The sequence below is a fragment of the Bos grunniens genome, chromosome 1 (genome assembly GCF_055505025.1).
Source record: "Bos grunniens cultivar Pamir isolate PY7600 chromosome 1, Bosgru_T2T1.0, whole genome shotgun sequence".
Classification (NCBI taxonomy): domain Eukaryota; kingdom Metazoa; phylum Chordata; class Mammalia; order Artiodactyla; family Bovidae; genus Bos; species Bos grunniens.
Window position 1 is genome coordinate 153,317,633 of NC_141165.1, and position 12,051 is coordinate 153,329,683.

The window sequence follows — 12,051 nt, forward strand, 5'->3', positions numbered from 1 at the left end:
CCAGGGTGGTCTAACAGTATTATTGTTGTCATTGTTGCTGCTGCAATAAATTTATACTGAGCGCCTAGGTCCCAAAGGTTACGAATCTAAGATAAAAAGAAGGTGCTACTATTATCCTGCAAGGATCATATATTACCAAATATGGGGACATAGAAGGATGAGACCTTGCAGGTGCTCCCAGTTCAAAGAAACACCTTTCTTGGCTTTTAGGCTGAATGCTACATACAGAACCGTGAGGCACAGATGGTGAAGGCCCAAGATTGAGAAATCAAAAGCTCTGGACAAACCCCAAAAGGGCAGACTTGTGAAAATCATGGGGGTATGTACCACCATGCCCTTCCCTTGTTCACCTTTCACCTTAAAATCAACAAATTTCCCCAAATGGTGCCCAGTCTCTCATAAAACTTGGGCTGTCAGACAAGTTCTTCAAGTTCTGCAGATAATTTTATTAAAACACACCCCTAAAATACTGAAAGACCTAGTCATGCTTTTTCCAACTTGGCCCTCTTCCACAGAGGACACATCTGTGGTCCCCCACCATCAGTGTCCCTGTGACAAAGAGACATTCCTCATAAAGGAAGGTCTCACATGGGGCAGAGTTCTCATCCGTAGAGACAGGGTTTGCAAGACACAATTCTGAGAAGCAGGGATCCCCAGGGTTTCTGACACACTGCAAATCACATAAAGGAAGGCTGATGTATGATTTTCAAGCTGGTTTTATGAAAAGAACAATTACAAATCCCTAAGTGTGTGAAGACAAAATTGTAAATACTTGCTAAAATCCCTGGAGCTGTCTCATATTATTTATTATGATTCTTCCTGGCACCTCAAAAGTGGGCTCACAGAGCCCCTGATTAATTTACACACCATCAGTGGGGTTCACAGATGGTGAGACCCTCACATGAAAAGACTGAGAGCCTTGGCCGAAATCCTAACAACGTGTAAATAAATACAGCTTGGAAGGACCCAGAATGTTATTCAGTCACAAGCTATATTGCTACCACTAGGGCTGAGGCAGGACCAAGCGAATACCCAGGGTAAAATCAAAAGTCAGTGGACTGAGTCATGAAGAAGCAGGCTCCAATTCTAAGGTCAAGGTTTTCAATGCCTTCCTTTTCAAGGGAGTCACCTGCACTCAAATTAATTCTCATAAGGGCTTATAAGGACTCAGTGGGTGACAGATCCATCTAATGTGAACAAAGAAGGAATTAAGAGATCTTCTCAAAGTTGCACATTTGCTTTTTGAAAGGCTTCTGGCAGTTTTGATATGTCTCTTAAAGAAAGTAGATCCTAATTTAGGCCACACACATCAGTTCTTTTAAAGACCTAGAGTTTCGATTGAAAGTGAGGATCATTTTAACAGTGCTAACTGAACAAAGAAGAACAGAGAATGAGAATGATTATTACCCTAGAATATGCCAAATTTTAACAAAATAATTATAATTTTTAGTACCTGCAATAAAATTTTTTTGTTAACTTTTATATGATCTTTTATATCTTCATGGTGATACTCAACTGCAGAATTTACTTCTAATGAAAACTGATTTTAACATTTGGTACTCAGCCAAAATGTATATTAGATTCATTTCCAAGATTATACAGAAAATTTGCAGCATGGTGAAGCTACATGAAGTACAAAGGAAATGTATCTGTGGATCATGTGAAGGATGCAATTTTACTAAATTCCCAATAAATAATCCTCAGCTCAGGAGGAAAAAAAAAAAAGGCCTAGAGTTTACTCCAGAACAATCCAGGGTATTTTTGAAGCATACAGCTATACTGTTTTTTATGTATCTGACGGTTTAGAGCTTTTTTATTTATATTTTAGATGTTTTTACACTTGTGTACAAATCTTATACCAAGTATAATATATTCAAAATTTTTAAAAAAGAAATGGGAGTCTGTCGATTGAAAATGTAGTCCTACTGACATCCAATGGTCTTCCTGATATTGAGACAACAAAACCAGACAGTGAAAGAAGGAAGCCACTCAGACCCTAGAATTACCTTCTTTTATAAATAAAAGTTCACATGAGGCACTCTCTTTACTGAGTCAGCTAAAAGGATTCAAAATTAGAAAGAGCCAAAACTCAGTTTTGAAACACTCTTCCTGTTTATAGTGAATATATTCCCCAAATGCAGAGAGGAATTAGATTTTAATGAAAGTCTCTACTAGCATGTTCTTGCTCAATAACATTTTGGCAAAACTAGCTTAACTCTTTCTAAAATTCAGTTCTGACACAATGATCAACCAGATGGGGACAAGCTACTGTTCTTAAGATACAATCAGCTTTATTTTCCATCTTATAATCATATCTTAGTTTAGTTCTATTTTGTAGACACTAACAGAATTCAATGGGAACAACTGAAACAGAGACAGACTTTATTTTGGGGGGGGCTTCAAAATCACTGCAGATGGTGACTACAGCCATGAAATTAAAAGGCACTTGCTCCTTGGAAGAAAAGCTATGACAAACCTAGACAGCATATTAAAAAGCAGAGTCATCACTTTGCAGACAAAGATCCATCTAGTCAAACCTATGGTTTTTCCAGTAGTCATGTATGGATGTGAGAGTTAGACTATAAAGAAAGCTGAGTGCCGAGGAACTGATGCTTTTGAACTGTGGTGTTGGAGAAGACTCAAGAGTCCCTTAGACTCCAAGGAGATCCAACCAGTCCATCCTAAAGGAGATCCGTCCTGAATATTTATTGGAAGGACTGATGCTAAAGCTGAAGCTCCAATACTCTGGCCACCTGATGGGAAGAATTGACTCATTGAAAAAGACCCTGACGCTGGGAAAGATTGAAGGCAGGAGGAAAAGGGGATGACAAAGGATAACATGGTTGGATGGCATCACCAACTCGACAGACATGAGTTTGAGCAAGCTCCGGGAGATGCTGATGGACAGGGAAGCCTAGCATGCTGCAGTCCATGGGGTTACAATGAGTCGGACACGACTGAGTGACTGAACTGAACTAAACAGATTTCACCATGTCTTCTACACTTAAGCCAGCAGTGCTCCAAGTGTGGTTTCCAGAACCATAGCAGCAGTATCACCTGAGAATATGTTCTTTTTTTTTTTTTTTTTTTTTAAAGGAAAGGGATCTATTCTTTAAGTTATAATTTTATTTCTTTATTTATATTTGGCTGTGCTTGGTCTTCCAGAGAAGGCAATGGCACCCCACTCCAGTACTCTTGCCTGGAAAATCCCATGGATGGAGGAGCCTGGTAGGCTGCAGTCCATGGGGTCGCTAAGAGTCGGACACGACTGAGCGACTTCACTTCCAATTTTCATTTTCACGCATTGGAAAAGGAAATAGCAACCCACTCCAGTGTTCTTGCCTGGAGAAGCCAAGGGACAGGGGAGCCTGGTGGGCTGCTGTCTCTGGGGTCACACAGAGTCGGACACAACTGAAGCGACTTAGCAGTAGCAGCAGCAGTACTTGGTCTTCATTGCTGCACTGGCTTTTCTCTAGCTGCGACAAGCTGGGGCTATTCTCTAGGTGCATGGGCATCTCACTGCAGTGGATTCTCTTGTTTCAGAGCAGGGGCTCTAGGGCACATGAGCTTCAGCAGTTGCAGCTCCTGGGCTCTATAGCACAGGCTCAGTAGCTGTGGCGCAAGGGCATAACTGCCCCGCGGCATGTGGGATCTTCCCAGATCAGGGATTGAACTCCTGTCTCCTTCAATGGCAGGCGGAGTCTTTCCCACCAAGCCACCAGGGAAGTCCTGGGAACTTGTTAAAAATGAAAATGCTTGAGCCTCCATGGGAAACGTGTTGCTGTTGTTCAGTGGCTCAGTCATGTCCGACTCTTTGCAACTCCATGGACTGCAGTACTCGAGGCTCTCTTGCCCATCACCAACGCCCGGAGCTTGCTCAAACTCATATCCATCGAGTTGATGATGCCATCCAACCATCTCATCCTCTGTCGTCCCCTTCTCCTGCCCCAAATCATTCCCCACATCAAGGTCTTTTCTAATGAGTTGGAAAAGAGTTTGCCACATCAGGTGCAAAGTATTGGAGCTTCAGCTTCAGTAGCAGTCCTTCTAATGAATATTCAGGACTGATTTCCTTTAGGATTGACGGCTTTGATCAATTCTTCAGCGCTCAGCTTTCTTTATGGTCCCACTCTCACATCCATACATGACCACTGGAAAAACCACAGCTTTGACTAGATGGACCTTTGTCAGCAAAGTAATGTCTACACTTTTTAATATGCTGTCTAGGTTGGTCACAGCTTTTCTTCCAAGAAGCAAGTGTCTTTTAATTTCATGGCTGCAGTTACCATCTACAGTGATTTTGGAGCCCAAGAAAATAAAGTCTGTCACTATTTCCATTGTTTCCCCATCTATTTGCCATGAAGTGATGGGACTAGATGCCATGATCTTAGTTTTCTGAATGTTGAGTTTTAAGCCGGCTTTTTCACTTTCCTCTTTCACCTTCATCAAGAGGCTCTTGAGTTCTTCTTTGCTTTCTGCCATAAGGATTGTCCACTGGAGAAGGGAATGGCAAACCACTTCAGCATTCTTGACTTGAGAACCCCATGAACAATATGAAAAGACAAAAAGATACGACACTGAAAGATGGACTCCCCAGGTCAGTAGATGCCCAATATGCTACTGAGAAGAGAGGAGAAATGGCTCCAGAAGGAATGAAGAGGCTGAGCCGAAGTGAAAACAATGCCCAGTTGTGGATGTGTCTGGTGGTGAAAGTAAAGTCGGATGCTGTAAAGAACAATATTGCACAAGAACCTGGAATGTTATGCCCATGAATCAAGGTAAATTGGAAGCAGTCAAACAGGAGATGGCAAGAGTGAACATCAACATTTTAGGGATCAGTGAACTAAAATGGGCCGGAACAGGCAAATTTAATTCAGATGACCATTATATCTACCAAGAATCCCTTAGAAGAAATGGAGTAGTCCTAATAGTCAACAAGCGTCCAAAATGCAGTCAGATCAGATCAGTCGCTCAGTCGTGTCCGACTCTTTGTGACCCCATGAATCGCAGCACACCAGGCCTCCCTGTCCATCACCAACTCCCGGAGTTCACAGAGACTCACGTCGATAGAGTCAGTGATGCCATACAGCCATCTCATCCTCTGACACCCCCTTCTCCCCCTGCCCCCAATCCCTCCCAGCATCAGAGTCTTTTCCAATGAGTCAACTCTTTGCATGAGGTGGCCAAAGTACTGGAGTTTCAGCTTCAGCATCATTCCCACCAAAGAAATCCCAGGGCTGATCTCCTTCAGAATGGACTGGTTGGATCTCCTTGCAGTCCAAGGGACTCTCAAGAGTCTTCTCCAACACCACAGTTCAAAAGCATCAATTCTTCGGCGCTCAGCCTTCTTCACAGTCCAACTCTCACATCCATACATGACCACAGGAAAAACCATAGCCTTGACTACTTTGTTGGCAAAGTAATGTCTCTGCTTTTGAATATGCTATCTAGGCTGGTCATAACTTTCCTTCCAAGGAGTAAGTGTCTTTTAATTTCATGGCTGCAGTCACCATCTGCAGTGATTTTGGAGCCCCCAAAAATAAAGTCTGACACTGTTTCCACTGTTTCCCCATCTATTTCCCATGAAGTGGTGGGACCGGATGCCATGATATTCGTTTTCTGAATGTTGAGCTTTAAGCCAACTTTTTCACTCTCCACTTTCACTTTCATCAAGAGGCTTTTGAGTTCCTCTTCACTTTCTGCCATAAGGGTGGTGTCATCTGCATATCTGAGGTTACTGATATTTCTCCCGGCAATCTTGATTCCAGTTTGTGCTTCTTCCAGTCCAGCGTTTCTCATGATGTACTCTGCATATAAGTTAAATAAACAGGGTGACAATATACAGCCTTGACGAACTCCTTTTCCTATTTGGAACCAGTCTGTTGTTCCATGTCCAGTTCTAACTGTTGCTTCCTGACCTGCATATAGGTTTCTCAAGAGGCAGCTCAGGTGGTATGGTATTCCCATCTCTTGAAGAATTTTCCACAGTTTATTGTGATCCACACAGTCAAAGGCTTTGGCATAGTCAATAAAGCAGAAATAGATGTTTTTCTGGAACTCTCTTGCTTTTTCTATGATCCAGCGGATGTTGGCAATTTGATCTCTGGTTCCTCTGCCTTTTCTAAAACCAGCTTGAACATCAGGAAGTTCACGGTTCACATATTGCTGAAGCCTGGCTTGGAGAATTTTGAGCATTACTTTACTAGCCTGTGAGATGAGTGCAATTGTGCAATAGTTTGAGCATTCTTTGGAATTGCCTTTCTTTGGGATTGGAATGAAAACTGACCTTTTCCAGTCCTGTGGCCACTGCTGAGTTTTCTGAATTTGCTGGCATATTGAGTGCAGCACTTTCACAGCATCATCTTTCAGGATTTGGAATAGTTCAACTGGAATTCCATCACCTCCACTAGCTTTGTTCGTAGTGATGCTTTCTAAGGCCCACTTGACTGCACATTCCAGGATGTCTGGCTCTAGGTCAGTGATCACACCATTGTGATTATCTGGGTCGTGAAGATCTTTTTTGTACAGTTCTTCTGTATATTCTTGCCATCTCTTCTTAATATCTTCTGCTTCTGTTAGGTCCATACCATTTCTGTCCTTTATCCAGCTCATCTTTGCATGAAATGTTCCTTTGGTATCTCTGATTTTCTTGAAGAGATTCCTAGTCTTTCCCATTCTGTTGTTTTCCTCTATTTCTTTGCATTGATCGCTGAAGAAGGCTTTCTTATCTCTTCTTGCTATTCTTTGGAACTCTGCATTCAGATGCTTATATCTTTCCTTTTCTCCTTTGCTTTTCGCTTCTCTTCTTTTCACAGCTATTTGTAAGGCCTCCCCAGACAGTCATTTTGCTTTTTTGCATTTCTTTTCTATGGGAATGGTCTTGATCCCTGTCTCTTGTACAATGTCATGGACCTCATTCCATAGTTCATCGGGCACTCTATCTATCAGATCTAGGCCCTTAAATCTATTTCTCACTTCCACTGTATAATCATAAGGGATTTGATTTAGGTCATACCTGAATGGTCTAGTGGTTTTCCCTACTTTCTTCAATTTAAGTCTGAATTTGGCAATAAGGAGTTCATGGTCTGAGCCACAGGCAGCTCCTGGTCTTGTTTTTGCTGAGTGTATAGAGCTTCTCCATCTTTGGCTGCAAAGAATATAATCAATCTGATTTCGGTGTTGACCATCTGGTGATGTCCATGTGTAGAGTCTTCTCTTGTGTTGTTGGAAGAGGGTGTTTGTTATGACCAGTGCATTTTCTTGGCAAAACTCTATTGGTCTTTGCCCTGCTTCATTCCCTATTTCAAAGCCAAACCTGCCTGTTATTCCTTGACTTCCTACTTTTGCATTCTAATCCCCTATAATGAGAAGGACATAATTTTTTGGTGTTAGTTCTAGAAGGTCTTGTAGGTCTTCATAGAACCGTTCAACTTCAGCTTCTTCAGTATTAATGGTTGGGGCATAGACTTGGATTACTGTGATATTACTTGGATGCAATCTCAAAAATGACAGAATGATCTCTGTTCATTTCCAAAGCAAACTATTCACTATCACAGTAATCCAAGTCTATATCCCAACCAGTAATGCCGAAGAAGCTGAAGTTGAACGGTTCTATGAAGACCTACAAGACCTTCTAGAACTAACACCAAAAAATTATGTCCTTCTCATTATAGGGGATTAGAATGCAAAAGTAGGAAGTCAAGGAATAACAGGCAAGTTTGGCCTTGGAGTACAAAATGAAGCAGGGCAAAGGCTAACAGAGTTTTGTTAAGAGAACGCACTGATCACAGTAAACGCTGGAAACCTACTGAATCAGAAACGCTAGGGGCAGGGCGGTCTTGGGTTTAACAAGGTGATTCTGACTCACACGCAAGTTCGGGTACCACTGTTTCAGGCCATGGAAACCCCCTTGTATGTGTCATTCAAATAGCCCCTAGGCTTCAGCAGGGTGGTGGTCCTAAGGATGTCTCAGACATGTCACCACCCTACTCACCCACGTCCATCACCCTCCTTGCAAATGGCAGAAACTCAGACTGCCCCCTTGCTTAGATGTCTCTGAAAGTCTCAAAATTGGTCGCCTCTCATAGGCCACCTCTGCTCCAGCTGCTACTCCACATCTCTGTGAGACGACGGAAGTCGCATGGGCCACCATCACTCTGCACTGACTCTGTATGCTACTCAGATACCGAGCACAGTGGTCCTCTACCCATGGGCCACCATCACACCCCACCCTGAGCTCAAAAGTTGTTTTTTTGAGTGTGCTAAGTTGCTCAGTCGTGTCTGACCCTTTGCAGCTCCCTGGACCATAGCCGGACATGCTCCTCTGTCCACGGAATCTCCAAGCAAGAATACTGGAGTGGGTTGCCATGCCCTCCCTCCAGGGGATCTTCCTGACCCAGGGATCGAACCCGCATCTCTTATGTCTCCCTCACTGGCAGGCACATTCTTTACCATTAGTGCCACCTGGAACTGCTTACTCCAACCTGTAGTCACACCTCTGCCCGCTCCATCTCTGAGAGCCTCACTGCTGTCTATGGGCCAGAGGAGACACCCACCCTCACCAGGCCTCCTTCTCCAGCGGGGGCTCCCCTGCTAGCTATCTCCCACTGAAAATAATAAACCAGGTCCCAGAAGCCAAGAGGGCCAGCTGGGGGAAGGTGAAGAGGTAGGAAGATTTTTCTTTTTTTTTAAAGCAGGATTAACAAAGGCTAGTGATTCCTATGAGACAAAAAAGGAGATCCAAGTTTTCTCCAGCACTACACAAGCACGAGAAATGAGGAACATCCTGTCCTGGGAATTGACTGAAGCAGAGTCTTTAGAGTCACAGAAAGGAACACTGAGGGTGTAGGCGTGCATAAGTGTACACAGGGGAGACAGAGAGAAAACATGAAACAGAGAGAGAGAGGAGACAGGCTGGGGCTCTTCCCTGGTGGTCCAATGGCTAAGACTCAGAGCTCCCAATGCTGGGGGCTCGGGTTTGATCCCTGGGGAACTAGATATCGTATGTTTGCGAGGAAGATGGAATATCACGCTGCGACTAAGATCTGGAGCAGCCAAACAAATAAATAATTTGTAAATGCAAAAATAAATAAATAATAAATAAATGTTACCTCTTTGGAGAGAAGAAAGAAACAGATGTAGTCCAAATGAGTTCTCCCTGTCAGTGGCAGGCAGAAAAGTTACCAGATGGTCTCCTGTGTCTGATGGTAACTTACACAAAAAGCAGGAAAGCAGCAGGAGCAGAGAAGAGTAAGAATCATCTCACCCCTGAGAGACGGTGCCAAGATCCCCTGGAAAACTTTAAGCCCCAAACAAAAACAAAACCCAGGTAAGTATACAGGTCTCAAAATGAGTGTGCTCTGGACACAGAGCTGGGCAGTCCTACAGACTGGGGGCTGTTTCAAACCATTTCCTGCCCCGGCAACACAGTGATGGCTCCCAACTGCAAAAGCTCCTCCCACCCCATAATTTCAAATATGTTCAAGAGGAAAACAGCATCCCACCGAAAACGAAAACTCTAAGTAATCTAAGAGCTAAGGGGAGAGGAAACTTGTGAAGGACAGGCAGGCCTGGCATGCTGCAGTCCATGGGGTCACAAAGAGTCGGCACGACTGAGTGACTGAACGCAACAAGAAGAGAGGGGCAAGGAGGAGCTATGAGTTGAACTGAAAATAGTACATGTCAAATGCAAGGTGATGTGTTTATCTGTTTAGATAAAGGTGGATAAAGAACAAAGATCAGCAACTTTCTATAAGAAAACAGGATGGAAATCTCTCAAGCTTTGGGGCCCATTTCTTCCATCAATTCTGCCATAAAAAGCGCACATGCAGCCACTGAAATAAAGGAATGGGCATGGCCATGTTCCAATAAATTGAATTTATGAAAACATGTAGTAGGTCAGATTTGGTCTGCCAAGTATCAAGTGTACGCATGTACATATGGAATGCAAAATTGGGCAGCATTAAAAAGTGTGTTTCATCTGCCCCTTTTAAAAAACAAGATGATGATCAAGACCATAATATTCCTTCCTCAGATAGTCCTGTGTTTGGCTGGTACAACTTGCCCTCATACACTAAGCCGTGCCCTTCATTTGCACACTCATCATTCTCCCTTGCATCAAGCCCTCATTCCTGTGCCCCTGAGAAAAGTGTGCACATATTCAGTTATGTCCAACTCTTTTGTGACCCCCATGAACTGTATGTAGCCCACCAGTTCCCCCTGTCCATGGGATTCTCCAGGCAAGAATACTGGAGTGGGTAGCCATTTCCTCCTCCAAGGGATCTTCCCCACGCAGGGATCGAACCTATGTCTGCTGCATTGCAGGCGGCCCTCGAGAAAGGGATATTATAAAACAGATTATCGTCCTGCTTCTTCAAAATAAGCTGATGAAATGTACTGTCTGGAACTGGCAAGTCCCCTCATCACACATGCTTACACTTGACGCCAGGTCCAGAGCTCGTTTTCAGGGAAGGCATGGGCAAAAAAAGCGACGATCCTGGCACCATCTCCCTCCACAAGGTTCCCGCCTCTAAATGCAGTGGAGACTGAATCCCGAAGTCATGAGCTTGACTCGGCCGGCCCCCCTGCCCCCGCAACACCAGCTGCGGTTACGTCACCTGCCTAAGGTCAACATCTGGAAATCCACAGAAGGACCCTGGTGGGATGGATGGAAGCAGGGCTCAGGAAGCCGTCTTCCAAGTTCGTGGGGACTGCAAACAAAACACTGGACAGATGGCAAGCCCTAAAACAAGAGCTCTGATCTGGCTCCTCACCTCCACCCTTCAACCCACATCAGCTACCTCCTCTCCAGAGCAAAGGTCCCAGGAGCCCAGGCACAAGAGAGAAAATTCCAGAGCCACAAAGGAAAAACTCTGACATGCCTCAAAAATGGTCAGGATTCATTTGCTTGGTAACATTAGGAGGTGTGATCTGAGAATCCCAAGGTCCAGGCTCCCTTCTTCATATGGATTTCCTTAGCAGCCAGGGGAGCCGCTGAGTGTCCATACAAAAAGCATAAATCGACCGCCGATGTACACATGTGTGGCTCAGATGGTTTTCATCACACTTAAAAGAGAAGCTGCCCTTTTTCTCAAATCCAACAGTGAAGAAGCCCGAGGACATGAAAAGGTCTCAGAATGAATCACCCACACATGGGAAACGCTTCCTAACAGGACCAGTTATGGGTGGACAGAGGTGGGGAGAAACAGCTCTTCCTATGTGTCCAGAAGAAGCATCTTCGGGACACACAGCCTAAAAGACCAGCCCAGGTCAGCCAGGGACCCTCCCCCACCTCCTCCTGTCTCTCGTCCAACTTGATGACTTCCAGAAGTAGGATATAAAACGTCTCTGCGGCAGGAAGCAACACCACGCAGAACAATACAAGCCTCCGAAGGACAGGTGTCCTCGCGGTTGGACCTGAACCACAGAAAAGAGAAATTCTCTCTTCTCTTGCCACCAGTGCAGATGGATGGGATCCGAGGATCATTTCCTCAGCAGGCAAAAGCCCAGGGAAGAGGAACTGGGAAAGGTCACGTCCAAACAAATCTATCAACTGGACTGAGAGGCCCCGGAGTGTGCAAGCGGACATGCACACCGCCCGCGAAAGGAGGAGAGAGTGAACCCTGACATGCAGGGGCCATCTCCTCCAGGCAGCCTTCCTGCAAGGGGCCCCGAGAAAGCCCGACATGGTCAGCTGGTTCGACAGACAGCTCCATGAAGGCAGGAAGCCGCAAGAAGAGGTGTAGCCCCCATGAGACAGGCAGTGTCCTGGGTGACCCTGCCAGCCACGTGTGACTCCCTCCACCCGTGAAACTAAAACTCACGTGAAATTAACACATGATACGAAACACGTGGGAGAGCCTCAGTGCTACAAGGTCTTTCTGACCCTTCGGTCCCCAAAGAAAGAGAATCCTGCTTCATCGAAGACACCTCCTTATAACGCGCTTCTGAATAAGCAGAAGGCTGGGAACTGTTAGTAAAGTTTGCTAGAATTTATGCCATATTACAGTTACTGATTATCATATTAACACCACCAGTACTAATATTTGTGGT